This window comes from Macrobrachium nipponense, chromosome 1 (assembly GCF_015104395.2).
Source record: "Macrobrachium nipponense isolate FS-2020 chromosome 1, ASM1510439v2, whole genome shotgun sequence".
Classification (NCBI taxonomy): Eukaryota; Metazoa; Arthropoda; class Malacostraca; order Decapoda; family Palaemonidae; genus Macrobrachium; species Macrobrachium nipponense.
The window spans coordinates 137,023,528-137,043,078 of NC_087200.1; the positions used below are offsets into that span (position 1 = coordinate 137,023,528).

At 41.7% G+C, this 19,551-nt stretch overlaps 1 protein-coding gene and 1 long non-coding RNA gene across 4 annotated transcripts in view; one reads left to right on the forward strand and one right to left on the reverse strand.

Moving 5' to 3' along the window:
* LOC135219669 (m7GpppX diphosphatase-like) overlaps positions 1–19,551 on the forward strand; it is a 203,685-nt gene that overhangs the window by 68,915 nt on the left and 115,219 nt on the right. The gene's annotated exons all lie outside the window — the stretch shown is intronic.
* Positions 1,145–4,323, reverse strand: LOC135219670 (uncharacterized). 2 transcript variants are annotated; one of them, XR_010315485.1, is made up of 10 exons: positions 4,122–4,323; positions 3,900–3,992; positions 3,679–3,774; positions 3,508–3,576; positions 3,267–3,406; positions 3,042–3,124; positions 2,500–2,913; positions 1,919–2,001; positions 1,690–1,772; positions 1,145–1,500 (listed from the first exon to the last, which is right to left on the reverse strand). It is a non-coding gene; the product is annotated as an uncharacterized LOC135219670 (long non-coding RNA). The 2 variants fall into 2 exon arrangements; XR_010315486.1 differs by lacking the exons at positions 1,145–1,500; positions 1,690–1,772; positions 1,919–2,001 and adding an exon at positions 2,204–2,230.

Sequence of the window (19,551 nt, forward strand, 5' to 3'; positions counted from 1 at the left end):
AAGTGTTACTTTCTCCAGATCGCCAATTTCTAGCTAAGAATGAGGACCTACTGGATAGGTGGGCCCCATGGAAAATTCTCCCACTTCCACAGGACCCGTCATTATGTCCAGTTTCTTCTCTAAAAGCATATCTAAGTAGAACTGCCCTAAGATCTTCAGGCCCTCTGTTTATTAGGGAAAAGGGAGGCACCCTTTCCTTAAAAGGAATTAGACAGCAAATTTTATGCTTTATAAAACAAGCAAACTCGTAGTCCTTCCCACGGGTACATGATGTTAGGGCAGTAGCTACCTCTATTAATTATTTTCAGCATATGAATTTTGATGATCTGAAGAAGTACACAGGCTGGAAATCTCCGACAGTATTCAAACGCCATTATCTTAAGTCCTTAGAAGCCCTTAAATTTCCAGCAGTGGCAGCGGGAAACACAGTTTCCCCTGACACTGCTTAACTAGTAGTAAGTAGTTTAACTTATATCTCTCTTTCCTACCTGCCTCGCTAGCATTCTTGCCGTAGCTCAGCCGTCAATGTAGCCATATTGTACCTTGGATGCCACATGTATATATTTGTGATGTTTCCTTTTATTTTGTTTCTAGGATTAGTCACAATTTACATTAAGCCTTGCTATTTACTCTTAAGTATTTGTTATTTTTGTATTTTGATTTAGCATTAAGGCTCCAATTGCTCTATTGTTACTTGTTCTGTAACCATATTATTAGATTATAGCAGTTAACCTTAATTGTTTTTGATTATCATATAATGTTACCTGTGTGCTTCCTTCTTTCCAAGCTTGTATGGCCATTTCTCTGGTACTATTTCACGTAGCGACACAGGCTGAGCCCAGAAAAGGGATTTTGACGAAGGAAAAATCTATTTCTGGGCAAGGGCCGGTGTCGCCTAGTGAAATCCCACCCTTTCCTTTTACCCCACCCTTTTTGGCCCAAGCTTGGGTGCTATCTGCAGGAATGACGTCAGAGGCGCTAGCCGTAACGGTAGCGAGTATAGGGCCTTAGATCGGCTCCTCTGTAGATGAGGGATATTGAAGAAGGATGAATCTAAATGGCAAAGGACCTCTGGTAGTGGTTTCACTCGCCCCAGAAACCATACCGACACCTTAAATAAGGTGAGCGATCCAGAATACAGGCAGTCCCCGGGTTACGACGGGGGTTCCGTTCTTGAGGCGCGTCGTAAGCCGAAAATCGTCGTAAGCCGGAACGACACTTGGAAATATGCCTTAAACTAAGAAAAAGTTAGAGACCTTACCTGTGTGACATGCAAGTAGATTGCATGATGTGTAGTGTGGTTATTCCAATGGCAAAGGATGGTTCTTGAAGGTATAATTCTTTATTAAACTCTTGTGACACTAAAAAGCACAATGTACTACACTTAATCCTTAGGTTAGATTATACACTAAACACTATATATTATGCACTGCACACTTCGTAGTAGTACGTATGTATTTGTTAGATCCTGGAGTACACTAAAATCCCAGTCTGGTAGCTCTGGAAGGTAAAAAGTATAACACAATTAGTACAAAATACTACACAGTCCTGAATGCAATATGTAAATTATAGATATCAAGAGTAAAAGAGTTAATGTATGTTAATTAATTCCTTACTTTTAGTTATAAATTCCTTACTTTGAGTTATATCAAGAGTAAAAAAGTTAATGTATGTTAATTAATTCCTTACCTTTAGTTTAAATTTGGCATTCATCGTAACCCTGGATGGACAAAGTCTTATGTGGCCCCATAGCCTACATCATTCAGGGGGTTCTGGAATGTACAAAAAATAATTAGTATGTCAGTAAGTACTCTATGCATAGTAAGTTACATACAGTAATATGCACCATACAGTGGTTTTAATATCACATATATAACATGTATAAAACTTAGTTAATGTATGTTAATTAATTCCTTACCTTTAGTTTAAATTTGGCATTCATCGTAACCCTGGATGGACAAAGTCTTATGTGGCCCCATAGCCTACATCATTCAGGGGGTTCTGGAATGTACAAAAAATAATTAGTATGTCAGTAAGTACTCTATGCATAGTAAGTTACATACAGTAATATGCACCATACAGTGGTTTAATATCACATATATAACATGTAGTATAAAACTTAGTTAATGTATGTTAATTAATTCCTTACCTTTAGTTTAAATTAGGCATTCAACGTAACCTGGATGGACAAAGTCTTATGTGGCCCATAGCCTACATCATTCAGGGGGTTCTGGAATGTACAAAAAATAATTTTGTCAGTAAGTACTCTATGCATAGTAAGTTACATACAGTAATATGCACCATACAGTGGTTTAATATCAACTGGTATGCATTATTGTAAATGATTGGTCTACACCCCCTGTTCAGCAGGGAGTGTACAGTACCAATTCCATGAGGGACCTTGATCACTTATCCCATGTGAGAGATCTTGGTCACTTTTTTTTTAGTATAAAACTTACTTAATGTATGTTAATTACTACTATGTATAATTACCTTTACCTTTATGTTATGTAGTAACCCTGGACAAAGTTTTATGTGGCCCCATAGCCTGCATCATGGAGGGGGTCCTGGTTTTCTGGAATGTACCAAAAAAGTATCAAAGTTAAGTCATGTTATGTATGTTTAGTAAGTTACATACAGTAACCATACGTACAGTCGGTTTATTAACATGTACATATGTACATAATCAAACTTGGTTGGAAATTCCTGTAAAAAAAAGTTATGTACGTATGTAATATGTACTACTGTATGTAAAAACCTTACTGTTCATACTTTGTTACACTACATGTTACATGTGATACGTATACTTTCCTGAAGGGTTTTTTCCATCCAAAAATGGTGCTTCTACTTGTAGTAGTTATCCCTTGATGACACTTGTAGTAACAACCTGGAGTTGTGTGAAAAATGTTGGTTCTGGAAGGAAAAAGTAACAAAATTAGTGTACAAAATATACACTACAGAAAGTTGTGAATGCATATGTTAATTACTGTAGATATATCAAGAGTACTAAAAGAGTTAATGTATGTTAATTAATTCCTTACCTTTAGTTTATATTTGGCATTCAATGTAACCCTGGATGGACAAAGTCTTATGTGGCCCCATAGCCTACATCATTCAGGGGGTTCTGGAATGTACAAAAAATAATTTTGTCAGTAAGTACTCTATGCATAGTAAGTTACATACAGTAATATGCACCATACAGTGGTTTAATATCACATATAACATGTAGTATAAAACTTAATTTAGAAATTCCTTACATAACTTACCAACTTTTAGTGAGTCTCAAAGCTGTTACCTAGGTTGTGGGAGATGGAGGTGGAGGTGTAGAGCATTCATGATAAGGATGCATTCCAAACCTAACTTCAGTGTGCTTTATCACAGATAACAGGCTAGGATGATGGGCAGTCTGGAATGAAGAATTAATATTAAAGGACAGTATGTAACCACTTAGGTGTACAAAATTTATTGTACGTATGCAAACATTAAACACAACTGAGAATTCCTTACCTTCAGCAAAATGAAGACATGTAGGCTATGTAGAGGTCTGGTTTATGTAAGTCACAGGTGCATGCCAGTCTGGAATGATAATGTACATATGATTATAGTATGTATGTTACATACATAACATGGTTATTACATATGTAATATTAAAACATTAATAAAAAAAAATGTCCTTACCAAATTCTAGTGGTTGGCTTGCTTACTGGGATGGCCATATGGTACATGAGAGTGGGTGGCTGGGCTATGGAGTGGGATGGGCAGGTGCTTGGGAGTCTGGAATGATAAAAAATATATAAATGATAGTTACTACTACGTAACTACTGCACATGTTATTACTGTTTGACACTATGTAGTGTGTAATACGTATGTTCAATATAAAAAATGAAGAATTCTTTTACCTGAAGGAATGGGAGAGGTGATACTACTCGTATCAACTGATTTGGGCTCTGGAGAGGTGATACTCGTATCAACTGATGAGGGAACATCTACATCTGGAAAGAATGATAGGGTACATAAATATATTATAAGGTGGATGTAATTGTAGGATATGTACACTTTTAATAAAATTTCTATTAGCAATTTATAAAACATTTTATACAAATTTGTTAAGGATTCCTTACCTGATGTATAGGGCGAGGCATCAAAACCATGGAAAGGCTCAGGGTCATCTGGGTCACTGTCACTATCAAAGGGGTCTGAAATGGAAAAAAAAAAAAATAATAAGGTTATGCAACATCAAACACATTGTACCACTATGTAAGTTAGTGTACGTATGTATGTAGGGTGTAAACAATTTCCAACATGAAAATGAGAAAAATGAAATTGCTTACCTGATTGTACACGTGCCCAGGTGGGCGGGCTGATACAGAGGGTCCAGGTACAGGGGGATCTGGAACTGTCACAGGTAGTACAGGGAATCTGGACTGTCACAGGTAGTAGGGAGATCTGGAACTGTCACAGGTAGTTACAGGGGGAATCTGGAACTGTCACCACTTCTGCAATAAAATTACAAATGATGAAAAATTAAGAAGTTACAATTTACTCTTACATTTAGTTGTTACATTAAAAAATTAACACATTTTAATATGTACACTATGTAAACACATAAATTAGTAAAACAGTTCAGAATTCCTTACCAGGACTAGGAGTGGGAGGTGGTGGTACTGGAGACTTGTGAAGAAAGTGTCAAGCCTGGACTGCACACTTCTCTTCGTCTGCTTCTCCTTCAGGGTCTCCTTGTAGAAAGTCACCAAATCCATGATTCCTCTCTTGATTTTGTCAAACCTAGAAACGTTAGGTCTTCTGCCTCAAAAGAAGCCAAGGCTCTCTCCAGATGAGTAAAACCCCTCTGACAAGCCTTTCACAGTTTAATGACCTGGGTTTTGGCTCTGGTGCCGCCTCCTCTTCCTCAATCATTTGTTGTTCAAGTTCTAGTAAGTCCTCTGCAGACAATTCCTCTCCATGGGAAGCCAGCAGCTCTGTTACATCATCAGGTTCAAGATCTAGTTGCAGCCTCTTGCTTAGCCCTACGATCTTCCTCGTCACAGTCTCGACGTCTTCTGCCTGGTCAAAGCCTTCAAAACTGTGCACAAACTGTGGGACACAGTTTCCTCCAGGCCCCATTTAAAGTGGTCGTCTTCACCTCGTCCCAAGCACTTGCAATGTTCTTCACTGCATCTGCAATGTTGTAGCCCTTCCAGAATTGCTTCAGTGTCAACTCCTTGTTAGCTTCTATGGCCCACAAAGCAAAAACGTATGTCCTTCTAGGTAGTAAGCCTTGAAATTTGCTATTACTCCCTGGTCCATTGGCTGTATCAGCGATGTGGTATTGGGTGGGAGGTACACCACCTTCACATTAGGATGCATGTCGCTCAAATTTGAAGGGTGACCAGGGGCATTGTCCAGGACTAAGAGGGCCTTAAAAGGCAGACCCTTCGAAGTCAAATACCGCTCCACTGCTGGCACGAAATGGTCATTGAACCAATCTTCGAAGACCATTAAGGTAACCCACGCCTTCTTGTTAGATTTCCAAATCACAGGGAGTTGACTCTTGAAATGCCCTTGAAAGCCCTGGGATTCTCGGCCAAATACACCAGCAAGGGCTTCAGTTTCAAATCACCACTTGCATTGGCCCCAAACAGCAAAGTCAGTCGCTCCTTTCCAGCTTTATGGCCAGGTGCTGACTTCTCCTCCTTGGAAAGGTACGTTCGATTTGGCATTCTTTTCCAAAATAATCCAGTCTCATCCACATTAAAGACTTGGTCAGCCGTGTAACCACCATCCTTAATTATCTCAGCCAATCCACCTGGAAAACTTTCTGCTGCTTCGCTATCAGCACTAGCAGCTTCACCTTGCAGCTTCACATTATGCAAATTTGCACGAGCCTTAAAACGGTTAAACCAACCTCTACTCGCGGAAAATTCACCACCAGCACTGTCTTCGCCAAACTTTTTCACTACTGCCTCATGCCAGCGCTCTAGCCTTCTCCTGGATCACACTTAAGCTCACCGGACACGTCGCTGGTTCTGGTCCTCCAGCCAGATCATGAGCAATTTCTCCATTTCAACAATGCTCTGGCTACGTTGCTTCTCGTTTATCACCGTTGACTTCATCGGTGCAGCATCCTTAACGTGCTTCAGAATACGTTCCTTATCCTTCACAATGGTTACCACCGTGGTCTGCTCAAGCCTAAAGAACGGCCTATTTCGGTGTTAGTTTCTCCCTTCTCCGAACGCTTTATCACGTCATATTTGACCTCCATCGTGATGACCTTCCTCTTCTTGGATGAACTATCATCGGAGGAAGTACTTTGGCATTTAGGAGCCATTGTAAATTAGCGAAAATGGCAAGGAATTTCAGCAACGTCTCAGCACACAACCTAGTGGAATGCAGGCAGGCACGCGATTGAAGTGGCGTCCTTTCGTATTGTTACGCTTGGCGTCCTCGACCGTCCGAGGTCGTTGTTCGTCAATTTACCATACAGTTTAATAGCGTTAATTAATTTATGCACCTCCGCTCAAAAACTAGTTCTGCATATGAGGTATCGTTAAAAAGCATAACAAAACGTCGTAACCTTGGAATTTGTGTTGTAATCTAACCAGAAACTTAGTTTTTTTAATTATGTACTGGAAACAAGCAATGATTTTTCATTATATTTGCGCTTTTGGACTGTTTTAAACTGCGCATCCCAAGCTAGTGTATTCATTCGCCCGCAAACTAGTTCCGCATATGCGGCGTCAGTAAAAAAATTCAAAAAATACGAAAAAAAAAGTGTCAAAAATCATCATAACCTCAAAATTTTTGTTGTAATGTAACCAAAAACATATTTTTATTATGTACTGTGCTAAACTATAAAGGATTTTTATCATAGCATGCGTTTTTTAAAAGCGTCGTTAACTCGGAGCGTCGGAAGCGTCAGCATCGTAACCTCGGAACAAGCGTCGTAACCCAGGACGGAATTTCCATTGAATATTTAAGAAAAAGCGTCGTAACCTCGGAACGTCGTAAGCCGGAACCGTCGTAACCCGGGGACCGCCTGTACTCTGGCATTTCCATATTAGCTTTTTTCTCTGGTATTATAGCAATTTCTGGGCTCAGTTCGTGTCTCTTCGTGAAATAATCCTTAAGTTCATTATTTTTAGGTAAATGATACTAACATTATACCAGAGAAAAAATAAATTCAGGAGGATGTCAGAATAACTGACTCGCTCACCCTAAATTTAAAAAGAGGGTGTCGGTATGGTTTCTGGGGCGAGTGAGACCACTACCACGAACCTCTTGTCATTTAGAATTCTCCTTCATCAAAATCCTCCTCCTGAAGAGCTGATACATAGTCGGATTCAGCAACTACACTACTACGCTACTCAGCACGCCGACTACAGCGCCTCTGGTGGCCATCCTTTTTCGTTAGCGATCTTGGTAGCACGTGCCATTTTTCCTCTGCGCTTTTTGTGCATTTCCCTTTGGATTATTTTCACCATGGAACTCGCAGCTATCGCCACAGCTAAGTTAAGTACCCCGAAAGGTTTTACACTAGTTTTTTGTCAGCCAGGAGCTATTTTTACCGTTTTTTAGGTTCGATAAAAGTCTCCTGGCCTAGCGCATGGCGGCCGAGCCGGCTCGCCTCATGTTCGGTTAGATTCCTCGGTCCCCTATACCGTGGTATCTATCCAGTGTATTTTACCTTTAAATATGGGTCATTTCACGTGTTACACAAGTTCCAGATTATTACTTTTATTATTGTACATCGTATTATCCGGAAATCCATTGCTTATAACTTAGATTAGTGTTCATGCATGCATGTCTCCTTGTCTGGGTGTTTAGGCTTCTGAGTGATTTCTTTTTATGTCTTCCAGTCCAGCATCCTGGCTGTTGCCTTCCATTTGTGTCAGCTAAGGCTAGCTTTTGAGTAGTCGGCTTGTTTTCCTGAGGGGAACTAGCCTACTTCTCCTGGACGGTACCTTTCTCTCTCACTCATGATTTCCTTCTCTCCGTTACGATGTATTTATATTTTAGGGGTTTGCATGTTAGGGCGATCAGTTTAGCCTAGGCAGTTTTGTTGCATTATCACCTCTTAGTCCTTTGACGATCAGTTTTGTTGCATTATCGCCTTTTGGTCCACTCGAGCTCACGTGGTCGCTCGACCTAGGCTGTTTTGTTGCATTCACCTCTTGGTCCACTTGCGTTCACATCGAGCCACTGATCGCCCTAGTCCCAGTCTCCTTCCCCCCCTCCCTTGCAGAGGGGGGTGTCTGTCCTGGCTTGCTTACGGTTGCTATAGCAACCATCTGAGCTCTTCTCCCCCCTCCCCCCTGTTAGGGGGGTCACGGGAGTTTTGGACAGCAGGGAGTACTGTGGCCTTGCACTTGTTCTCTGAGCTCCGCTGTGGGCAGAGGGGGTTTGGCCCCCCCCTGTTTGCACCGGTCCTCCTCCGGCGTTACCTGTGCTCCAATTCCTCTCCCCCCTCAATTCAAAAAGCTATTAGATATGCTACTAGAATACAACATTCAACAAATAAATCACCTGCCAACAAGAAAGGAAAATACTTTAGACCTAGTATTTGTGAACGAGATGAATTATGTTAAAGAAATAATAGTTTATAATGCGAGTATTTCAGACCATAATGTCAATTAGAAGTTAACAGTTCCCATTCCAAAGCAAGTGAAAACAGAGATAAGCAAGAAATGAAAAAGTGGGAAGGATATGGAAAATACAACTTCTACAGTAAAAATATAAAATGGTCAGAAATAAATGAAGAATTAAACAAAGATTGGGATAACATTTTCGTAAGTGATGACATAAAGGTAAATACGGAGATATAATATAAAATATTAGAGAAAATAGTGGATAAATATATACCGAAGAAGAAAAGTAAACATCAGTCATGCATACCAAGAGACAGAAGGATCTTGTTCCAGAAAATCAGAAAGTGGAAAAAAGGTCTTGCAAAAGAAAAAAAATGCATGGAAAGTTATAGAACTAAAAGGTAAGATAGAAAATGCAGAACAAAGATTATACAATCAAAAGAAAATGAAAAACGGGAATTGGAAGAAAAAACCCTATTAAATATCAAGCAAATCCCACTATTATACTCATACTGCGAAGAAGATGAATAAAAGAAGAATAGAAATAGGCCCTCTAAGAATTGAAGGGAGATAAACGAATGAAAAAAAGGAAATTTGCAACATATTGGCAGAACGATATAAGAGAGAATTCACCCCTAGAATAGATAATGAAGATAATGATATAGAAGTAAGGGATGAAAAATAGTGAATATTTAGCTGACATAGATATTAATGAAGCTGATATTGTGCAGGCTATTAATGAAATTAAAAATGGAGCTGCTGCAGGGCCTGATGGAGTGCCTGCTATTTTGTTAAAGAAAGTAGTTCATTCTATCGCAAAGCCACTTGCAATATTATTAAGACAAAGTGTAGATACAGGCAAGATTTATGATGAGCACAAATTAGCATATATTACCCCTACTTTCAAAAGTGGATCAAGACTAGAGGCAAGTAATTATAGGCCTGTGAGTCTAACATCACATATTATGAAAGTGTATGAAAGGGTAATGAAGAAAAATATTATGAAACATTTAATAAAAAATAATTTGTTAATAAAGGACAACATGGTTTCGTACCCGGAAAAAGTACACAAACCCAACTGTTAGTCCACCGTGAGAACATATTCAAAAATATGAAAAGCGGAAATGAAAACAGATGTGGTTTATTTAGATTTGCAAAAGCTTTTGACAAAGTAGACCATAATATATTAGCGAAGAAAATTAGAAAACACAATATCGTGGATAAAGTAGGAAGATGGTTAAAAGAATTTTTACACAACAGAAAACAGATAGTTATTGCAAACGACGAGAAATCGGATGAAGCCAAGGTAATATCCGGTGTGCCGTAAGGTACGGTGTTAGCTGCAATACTGTTTGTTATTATGATTGAAGACATAGACAGTAATGTTAAGGATTCGGTAGTGAGTAGTTTCGCAGATGACACAAGAATAAGTAGAGAAATTACTTGTGATGAAGATAGGAACGCTCTACAAAGAGACCTTAACAAAGTATATGATTGGGCAGAGGTAAATAGGATGGTATATTTAACTCTGATAAATTTGAATCAATAAATTATGGAGACAGAGAAAGAAAGCTATATGCATATAGGGGACCTAATAATGAGACAATCACAAATAAGGAAGCAGTTAAAGACCTTGGTGTGATGATGAATAGGAACATGTTATGCAATGATCAAATAGCAATTCTGTTGGCAAAATGTAAAGCAAAAATGGGAATGTGTTACGGCACTTCAAAAACAAGGAAAAAGCTGAACACATGATTATGCTTTATAAAACATATGTTCGTAGTCCACTTGAATATTGCAATATGATATGGTACCCACACTATCACAAGGATATTGCACAAATAGAGAGTGTACAAAGGTCCTTTACAGCTAGAATAGAAGAAGTTAAAGACCTTGACTACTGGGAAAGACTACAATCCTTAAAACTATATAGTCTAGAAAGGAGAAGAGAACGCTACATGATAATTCAGGCATGGAAACAGATAGAAGGAATAGCAGAAAATATCATGGAACTAAAAATATCAGAAAGAGCAAGCAGAGGTAGATTAATAGTGCCCAAAACTATACCAGGAAAAATAAGGAAAGCACACAGGACATTAATCCACTACGCACCAGCATCGATAATGCAGCGTCTATTCAATGCGTTGCCAGCTCATCTGAGGAATATATCAGGAGTGAGCGTAGATGTGTTTAAGAATAAGCTCGACAAATATCTAAACTGCATCCCCCAGACCATCCAAGATTGGAAGATGCAAAATATACCGGAAGATGTACTAGCAACTCTGGTAGACATTAGAGGTGCCTCACACTGAGGGACCTGGGGCAACCCGAACAAGATGTAAGGTCTGTAAGGTAAGGTAAGGTAAGGTAAGGATACATATCCCTTCGTGGACTGACAGAGCGCCCGCTTGCTATCCGGGCACCCCGGCGGTTGGCGGAGGGGTAGCTGGCTCTGCCAGCTATCATAGGGGAAGAGGTATTGGTTGTTTTTACATGCTTTCCCTGTTATGTATCTAGTCCCTTCGTCTGCTGACGGAGCGCCCGCTTGCTATCCGGGCGCCCCGGCGGTTGCTGGAGGGGCTTTTACGACGGAGCTACCCGCTCCTAACTATTTAATTTAATTATTTAGGTTTAAATTATGTGTAATCCTCTCTCGTTCTCCGGCGTGGTGTACTCCTCCTTGAAACTCAATTATGGGTGTATGAACGTATGTGGTCTAATTATCCTCTCCGGTGTACACCGGGGGCTTTTTAACCAGTTACCAGGTCCCATGGATCCACATGGATTACAGGGGGGGGTTATGCCCAAAAAATTTATTCTACTCCGGCATGCAACGGAGCATACTAACGGGTCCTGTTAGTGTATAACGTTGATACTTATGTATCTGTCCACTTACAGGCTACTAACTGTCAGGAGGCCGGGTGCAACGCCGTCCTCCAAGACCCCTGCAGGCATGAAGTCTGCAGGTCTCATGCTCCCTGTGCCGTCCGCCATCAAGGCCTGATCGTCTGGCACCACGAAGCCTGCTCCATCTGCTTTGAGTTGGTGGAACAGTTTTCGGACAGAGTAAGTATATACCGGAGTAACATCTTTCTTTCCTGGTATATACTATCACATGATTTGAGTTATAATGGTATATGACATACGTGCCAATGTTAATGATTCGTCCTTGGGGCTTCGTTGTAAGGATTACAATGACCCTCTCTTTCAGGCTGCCGCTGTTAAGGACGCCGCATCGGCTACCCTTAGGGCCTGGGTAGGTGGCTTCGGCAGAAACACGCCGAAGGGGCAGCCCTACATTCTAGATAAGAAGTTGGCTGTCCAGATCTTCCCAGGCAGCAAATCGACTGGGTATGTCGACCCAGCTGCAGCAGCTCCGACGACTGCCACTATTCAGCAACAGGTGGAGCAGGCCCTGATGGAGGGAGGAGGCCAAGACATCGCGGCGGACGTCGCGACTTTAGACCTAAATATTTATTGAGCCAATGACGGTATGTGGAGGTGAGTTATTGGTTGAGGTAGGTTTGTTAGGCGCCCAAGGGCTTCTCTTGGACGCTACTGCATCGTCTTCTCCTGTCCCTTCTTCATCCTCTTTCCAGGGCTTCACGGGATCAGAGATTCCAGATAGGACGCCTACTGCCTCAGTAGTCCCCAAAGTCAAGGGACAAAGAGAGCAGAAGACGTCGTCTAAGAAGGCGTCGTCTTCTTCATCCTCTCGTAAGTCTCTGGCTCACCATCCTGGAGCAGAGAAGGCGAAGGCCTCATCTTCGCACTCGAAAGGGTCGAGAGGTAAATCCTCTAAAGAGAAGGCCCGTGCTCCTGGCGAGCCAGTACCTTCTCCCTCTGCCGGAGCTCCTCCGGTGACCCCTGCTGGGGCCAGTCCTGCTGGTCCCTTTGATCCCGTAGCTTTTACGGCAGGGGTTATGCAGCAGGTAGGAGATGGTCGGATCTTTGATGAACACAAGATTCGACCAAATGTTTTCTCAAATCTCCACCACTTTGACTCAGTCCGGCCAGTCGATTCAGAATATTTCTGAGCGGCTGACGGACCAGGAGAATCGGCTGGCAGGGCTGAGCCAAGCTCCTCAAGCCGTTCTCCCTGTAGCAGGCGCCGGAGTTGCCACGTTGCCTGACTACAACTCCCTTCCCGCCTTCTCTATGAGCAATCCTTGGAGGGTAGCAGCCTTTGCTCCCTTCAAGGACGGCATGATCTCCATCCTGGACTATGGAACTCGTCGTATTGAGGACTTCGAGTTCCATCCCGCCGGCCTACAACCTCCGTTCATGGGATATGCTAGGCTAACGAAGGCAGCCTTAAATAGAGAGGACAAGATCCCTAAGGAGACTGTTTTATACAGTCGGGATCAGGCTCAAAGGGAGTGGGTACGTTGCCTGGAGGATTGGGACTGCACTAACACCAAACTCCAGGCATTTAAGAGTCCTTTCACGATCTTTGCTACGGAGGAGGAGGCACCACTCCCCTTCACAACAAAGATAGCGGAGATCACCTTGCAAGCTGCCATGAAGGATGAACCCCTTCCTCAACTTAAGGAATCAGACCCGACGTCCCCTCTCTTTCCAGCTTTTGGGGAACTCTGGGAAGACCTACCAGTTACGTTCACGGTAGGAAAGCTCAAACCGGACTGTGCCATGGATCAGTTTGGTGAGAGACTCCCTAGGCTTCCAGATAACCTTATCCAAGCCGAATTTGAGGTGAGGACAAGGTTAGGCAGGACCCTAAATTTGCTGGTAATGACAGAGGTTGCTGCATTGACCTATGGTACGGAGCCCTTATTTAAGCTCCTAGCTAAGTCTCAGACACAAACGGTACAGACTGATCTGTACGCGTTTGTGGTGGCTAGAAGAAACTGTAGGAAGCATGTCCTGCAAGAGGCTAAAATTCGGCATGAGCCAAACAAGCTGCTTTCTTCTAACATCTGGGGGCTGACCTCTTCCCAGAATCAGCTGTGAACGAGGTACAGCACGAAGCAACTAGGCTTAACCAAAGCCTAAGAGCTCGATGGGGTCTTTCTAGCAAGAGGAAACCGGAGAATCCTTCTGCTAGTGCTATAAAGCTAAAACAGACCAAGAGGTTCCAGCCCTATCAAAAACAGCAGCAGCAACACTTTGTGTAAGCAGTTCCGGTCTCGCAACCCGCACAACCGACAACTGCAAAGGGGCAAAATCAGCCCATCCTCCTGTTGGCTCCAAAATGCCAACCCTCGACCTCCTATGCGGTTTCCCCGGCTTTCAGTCCTCTTTTTGAAAGCCAAACCTTCCAAACCTTCAACAGGTTCGCAAGGGGAAGCAGGGCTAGGGGTTCCTTTCGCCAGAGAGGTGGCGGAAGGGCAACCAACAGGGGGAAGCACTTCCGTAGAGGGCGCGGAGCACGCCCTGCACAACAGCAGTGAGAACCCTCAGGTAGGAGGGAGGCTGTTCCTCTTCCGTCACAGTTGGGGGTTCAGCAATTGGGCACAGAGCATTGTGTACAAAGGGCTGGGATGGAGTTGGCTCAAGGGTTCTCCTCCATCCAAATCATTCCTTCAACTACCAACAAAGGAATTGACAGATTATGCGAAAGAGCTCCTTCAGAAAGGAGTAGTGTCAAGAGTCAAGCATTTAAAGTTTCAAGGACGGTTATTCAGCGTGTCAAAGAAAGGCTCATCAGAAAGAAGAATAATCTTAGACTTGTCCTGGCTAAACTTATTCATTCGTTGCGACAAGTTCAAAATGCTGACCATCTCGCAGGTGCGGACCTTACTTCCCCGTGGGGCCGTCACCACCTCTATCGATCTTACAGACACATACTATCATATTCCAGTAGCGAGACACTTCCGGCCATACCTAGGCTTCAGGTTGGGAGACCAGGCATTCTCTTTCAAGTGATGCCCTTCGAGCTGAACGTAGCCCCCAGGGTTTTCACGAAAATAGCGGAAGTAGTAGTGCAACAACTGAGATCACAAGGGATAATGGTAGTAGCGTACCTCGACGATTGGCTGATTTGGGCACCAACCGTCGAGGAATGCCTCAGAGCCACAAACAAAGTAATCCAATTTCTGGAACATCTGGGGTTCCAAATAAACAAGACAAAGTCCAGACTCACCCCGGAGTCTCGTTTTCAATGGCTCGGCATTAAATGGGACTTGACCTCCCACAATCTGTCAATTCCTGTGGTCAAAAGGAAAGAAATAGCCAAGTCAGTAAGGCAATTCCTCAAGTGCAAACGAGCGTCAAGGAGAAACCAGGAAAGGATCCTAGGTTCTCTCCAGTTTGCATCAGTAACAGATGTTCTGTTAAAAGCAAAACTGAAGGATATAAATCGAGTTTGGCGCTCAAGAGCAAATGTCAAATCTCGAGACAAGTTGTCAGTAATCCCGCAGATTCTACGCAATCGTCTCCGTCCATGGGCGGAGACAAAGAACCTGTCCAAGTCAGTTCCTCTTCAATATCCCCCTCCGGCGTTGGTTATCCACACAGACGCCTCGCTAAGCGGTTGGGGGGGATATTCCCAGTTCAAGAAGGTTCAGGGAACATGGTCACCTCAGTTCTGCCAGCTTCACATAAATGTATTGGAAGCCATGGCAGTATTTCTTACTCTGAAGAGGCTTCTTCCAGCAAAGAATTCTCATATAAAGCTGGTCTTGGACAGTGCAGTAGTAGTGCACTGCATCAACAGGGGAGGATCCAAATCAAAACATGTGAACCATGTCATGATAGCCATTTTCTCTCTAGCAACCAGGCACAAATGGCACCTATCCTCCACCCATTTAGCGGGAGTAAGGAACGTGATAGCAGATGCCCTGTCTCGATCAGTTCCTCTAGAATCAGAGTGGTACCCTGAACAACAGTCATTCCAGTGGATACGCCGGAGTGTTCCGGGTCTCCAAGTAGATCTATTCGCATCTCAAGCGAACCACAAGCTCCCTTGCTATGTGGCCCCCAACCTGGACCCTCTGGCTTATGCCATAGACGCCATGTCCATAGATTGGAATCAGTGGGAGAAGATATACATCTTTCCTCCAGTGAATCTTCTATTGAAAGTTCTGAACAAACTCAGGACATTCAAGGGACAAGTAGCTCTAGTACCCCCGAACTGGCCCTAGAGCAACTGGTATCCTCTGCTTCTGGAATTGGGTCATGAAGTTTGCGGCTAAGAGAGATGCTAATATCGATCCTCAGAATATTCTTTTCTTAGAATCAGATAAGAGAGAATCAACTTTGAGACAGTATGATGCTGCTGTTAAGAAGTTAGCAACTTTCCTGAAGGAAACAAACACCAGAACTATGACAGTCAACCTGGCTATATCCTTTTTCAGATTCTTATTCGAAAAAGGATTAGCAGCTAGCACTATTAACACTAATAAATCAGCTTTAAAGAAAATCTTTCAATTTGGTTTTCAAATAGACTTAACGGACTCGTACTTTACGTCTATTCCCAAAGCTTGTGCTAGGCTCAGGCCTTCTGAAAGACCTAGTTCAGTCTCATGGTTCTTGAATGACGTTCTCAAGCTGGCTTCAGACACTGACAACACTGCTTGTACATATATAATGCTACTGAGGAAAACTCTATTTTTGCTAAGTTTGGCCTCAGGAGCTAGAATATCAGAACTGTCGGCCCTTTCCAGAGATGCTGGACATAAAGAATTTCTCCCCTCAGGAGAAGTCTTACTATCACCAGATCGCAGTTTTTAGCTAAGAATGAGGACCCCTTAATGAGATGGGCCCCTTGGAAGGTCATCCCTCTTCCTCAAGACCCTTCTCTTTGTCCGGTGACGACCTTACGAGCCTTTCTGTCCAGGACATCCTCTAGATCCTCAGGCCCTCTTTTCATGAGGGAAAAAGGTGGTACTATTTCAATAAAGGGAATTAGGCAACAAATTCTTTACTTTATTAAACAGGCAAACTCTGAATCATTTCCCAAAGCCCATGACATCAGGGCAGTAGCCACCTCTATTAATTATTTCCAGCATATGAATTTTGATGACTTAAGGAAGTATACCGGCTGGAAATCGCTGACAGTTTTCAAACGTCATTATCTCAAGTCCTTGGAATCTCTAAAATTTCCAGCAGTGGCAGCGGGAAACATAGTTTCCCCTGACACTGCTCAGTAGTTGTAGTCAAGATCCAGTCTCCTTTCTACCTGCCTCAACTAATAATGCACCTAACCCTACCGTTATGCTCTTTTGGTCCTTCAGCCTTATTGCTAGGGACACCCACAACTATATTGTATATATTGTATGTAATGGTTAAGTGTTGCTACTCTTATTTTTATGCTAGAGAAGCACACTAATATTGAGATGCTTTGTATTATATAGTTTTAGAGAGCGTTCTTCATTGATGTTTTTCTTACCGAACCTCACCTCTATTAGTTAAGTTATCATAAGTTAGTTTAAGTGTAGTTAACTGTATATATTCATTAGTTTAAGTTAACTTTAGTGATGATAACTTGTAAGCTCTCAATCAAATTATAGTTTTTCCTTTTTATTCCTTTCATTTTATTGAGACCTTCCTCTTTCTTGATTTTCCAATCTTGTGCTAATTCTCTGGTACTATTTCACAAAGCGACACGAACTGAGCCCAGAAAAGGGATTTTGACGAAGGAAAAATCTATTTCTGGGCAAGGGTTCGTGTCGCCCAGTGAAATCCCCCCCTGTTCCCAGCCCTGCAGCCCAAGATTGGCATCTAACGACAAGGATGGCCACCAGAGGCGCTGCAGTCGGCGTGCTGAGTAGCGTAGTAGTGTAGTTGCTGAATCCGACTATGTATCAGCTCTTCGGGAGAGGGATTTTGATGAAGGAGAATTCTAAATGACAAGAGGTTCGTGGTAGTGGTCTCACTCGCCCCAGAAACCATACCGACACCCTCTTTTTATTTAGGGTGAGCGAGTCAGTTATTCTGACATCCTCCTGAATTTATTTTTTCTCTGGTATAATGTTAGTATCATTTACCTAGAAATAATGAACTTAAGGATTATTTCACTGGGCGACTTGAACCCTTGCCCAGAAATAGATTTTTCCTTCGTCAAAATCCCTTATTTATACCTTATAAATGTGTGCTAAAGGGACATTTCACTGGGCGACACAGGCCCTTGCCCAGAAATAGATTTTTCCATTGTCAAAATGCCTTTTTTAAGGCTAATGTTGTAAAATAACTTTGAATCTGTCTTGTACATATTTGGTGTTTGAACTAAAGTAGGCAGTTATAAACATTGGAATAGTGGTCTTGGGTGGATTAACTATTAAAGTAGGCAGTTTTTAGCAATTTTTGAGGGGGGTACCAGGATAACACGGGTATTTTTGTGTCACAGGGGGTTCTGGGCTCTATCCCCTGCGATTATCAAGGCCCTACTGTATTTACTTTTTTTTTTAAGTTTTGCCACAAAGAAGGGTGACATAAACTTAGCTACCCTGGCACTTTTGAAAAAAAAAAGAGGCCAGAACGATGCCAGTGACCTAGAATCGAGGAAAGATTTTGAAAAACCTCATGAGCTACTTCCCTCAGATACTAGGCAGTCATGAGAACATGTCTTTCCTCTGCGGGTGCTTGAGGCAGTCTGGTAATTGATATTATGATAATTAAAAGGATAGTACGGTACTGACATATGAGAGAGAGAGAGAGAGAGAGAGAGAGAGAGAGAGAGAGAGAGAGAGAGAGAGAGAGAGAGAGAGAGAATCTTTCCTTTAATGGATTTCATGAGTACATACATAGTACATTATGATGAAAAATTATATACTCTACTAATTAGAGTACTACATTGTAATATTGTGTATAAATAAAGCAAAATGCAGTAATGAAAGTGTATTTTTGTCATTTGTTTACACCCTGAGAATCAGCTGATGACGTTTATTACCGAAAGAATTATTTAGGAAAATGATTTAGTTGTCATAAGAAACTAATTTATTAATGGAATTATTATGTATAATTTTGTATATATAAATTTGTGATACATAATTCATATTTCATTGAGAGAGAGAGAGAGAGAGAGAGAGAGAGAGAGAGAGAGAGAGAGAGAGAGATTACTAAAGCCTGGAGGTTTTAACTTGCCTACATAAGAAATTTAAGAATTTTAAATATTCTTATGTTGATTACATCAATACAGTACAGTGGGCCTCTGGATTCGCGGACTCACGGATTTGCGGATTTCTCTCTGGATCATATCTACACATTATTTGCAGGGTATTTGCCTATTCGTGTGGTTTTCTGACGATAAATGATGACTAATTAGTGTATTTTGATGTTATTTTCATGATACAAAAATGATTTACTAATTTTCAAATATTAATATTGATCAGTACTGTATTAGTAAATTTAATAAGATTAAATGATATCACATAATAACAATAATAATTTTCTCTCTCTCTTACAGAGATGTATGTTTTTCATATGATGAATAAATGATTTACTAATTTTCAAATATGAATATTAATGGAAAGAGCTATCAATTCATTAAAGAAAATGCTACAGTGAATTAGTAAGATTTTAGCTTATAGATTTTAAAAAATTATGTAAGAATGAAGGAAATCCCAGTCTTCTCTCTAACTCCAGGTACTAAAGCTGTCAAATATATCAAGTAATATGTTTCTCTCTCTCTCTCTCTCTCTCTCTCTCTCTCTTCTCTCTCTCTCTCTCTCTCTCGCTCTCTCTCTCTCTCTCTCTCTCTACAATGAGATGCTCTCTCCTCTCTCTTCCTTCTTCCCCTCTCTCGACTTGAGATGAGAGATTTTTATGGTACACGTAATTATTCAGTGGGTTATGAAATGGATGAGCCTAGTCTCAAGAAATGCCATGAGAAAATCAGTTGCCCCTGAAGGCCTTGCTTGTGGTGGACAATGCTCTTGCTCATCCTCCAGGATTGGATGAGTTGCTGGAGGATTTAACTTTCGTAATGATTACGAAATTCTTGGGTCCTAACATGAATCCTCTTATCCAGCCCATCAAACAGCAGGTCATCTCTTAATTTCAA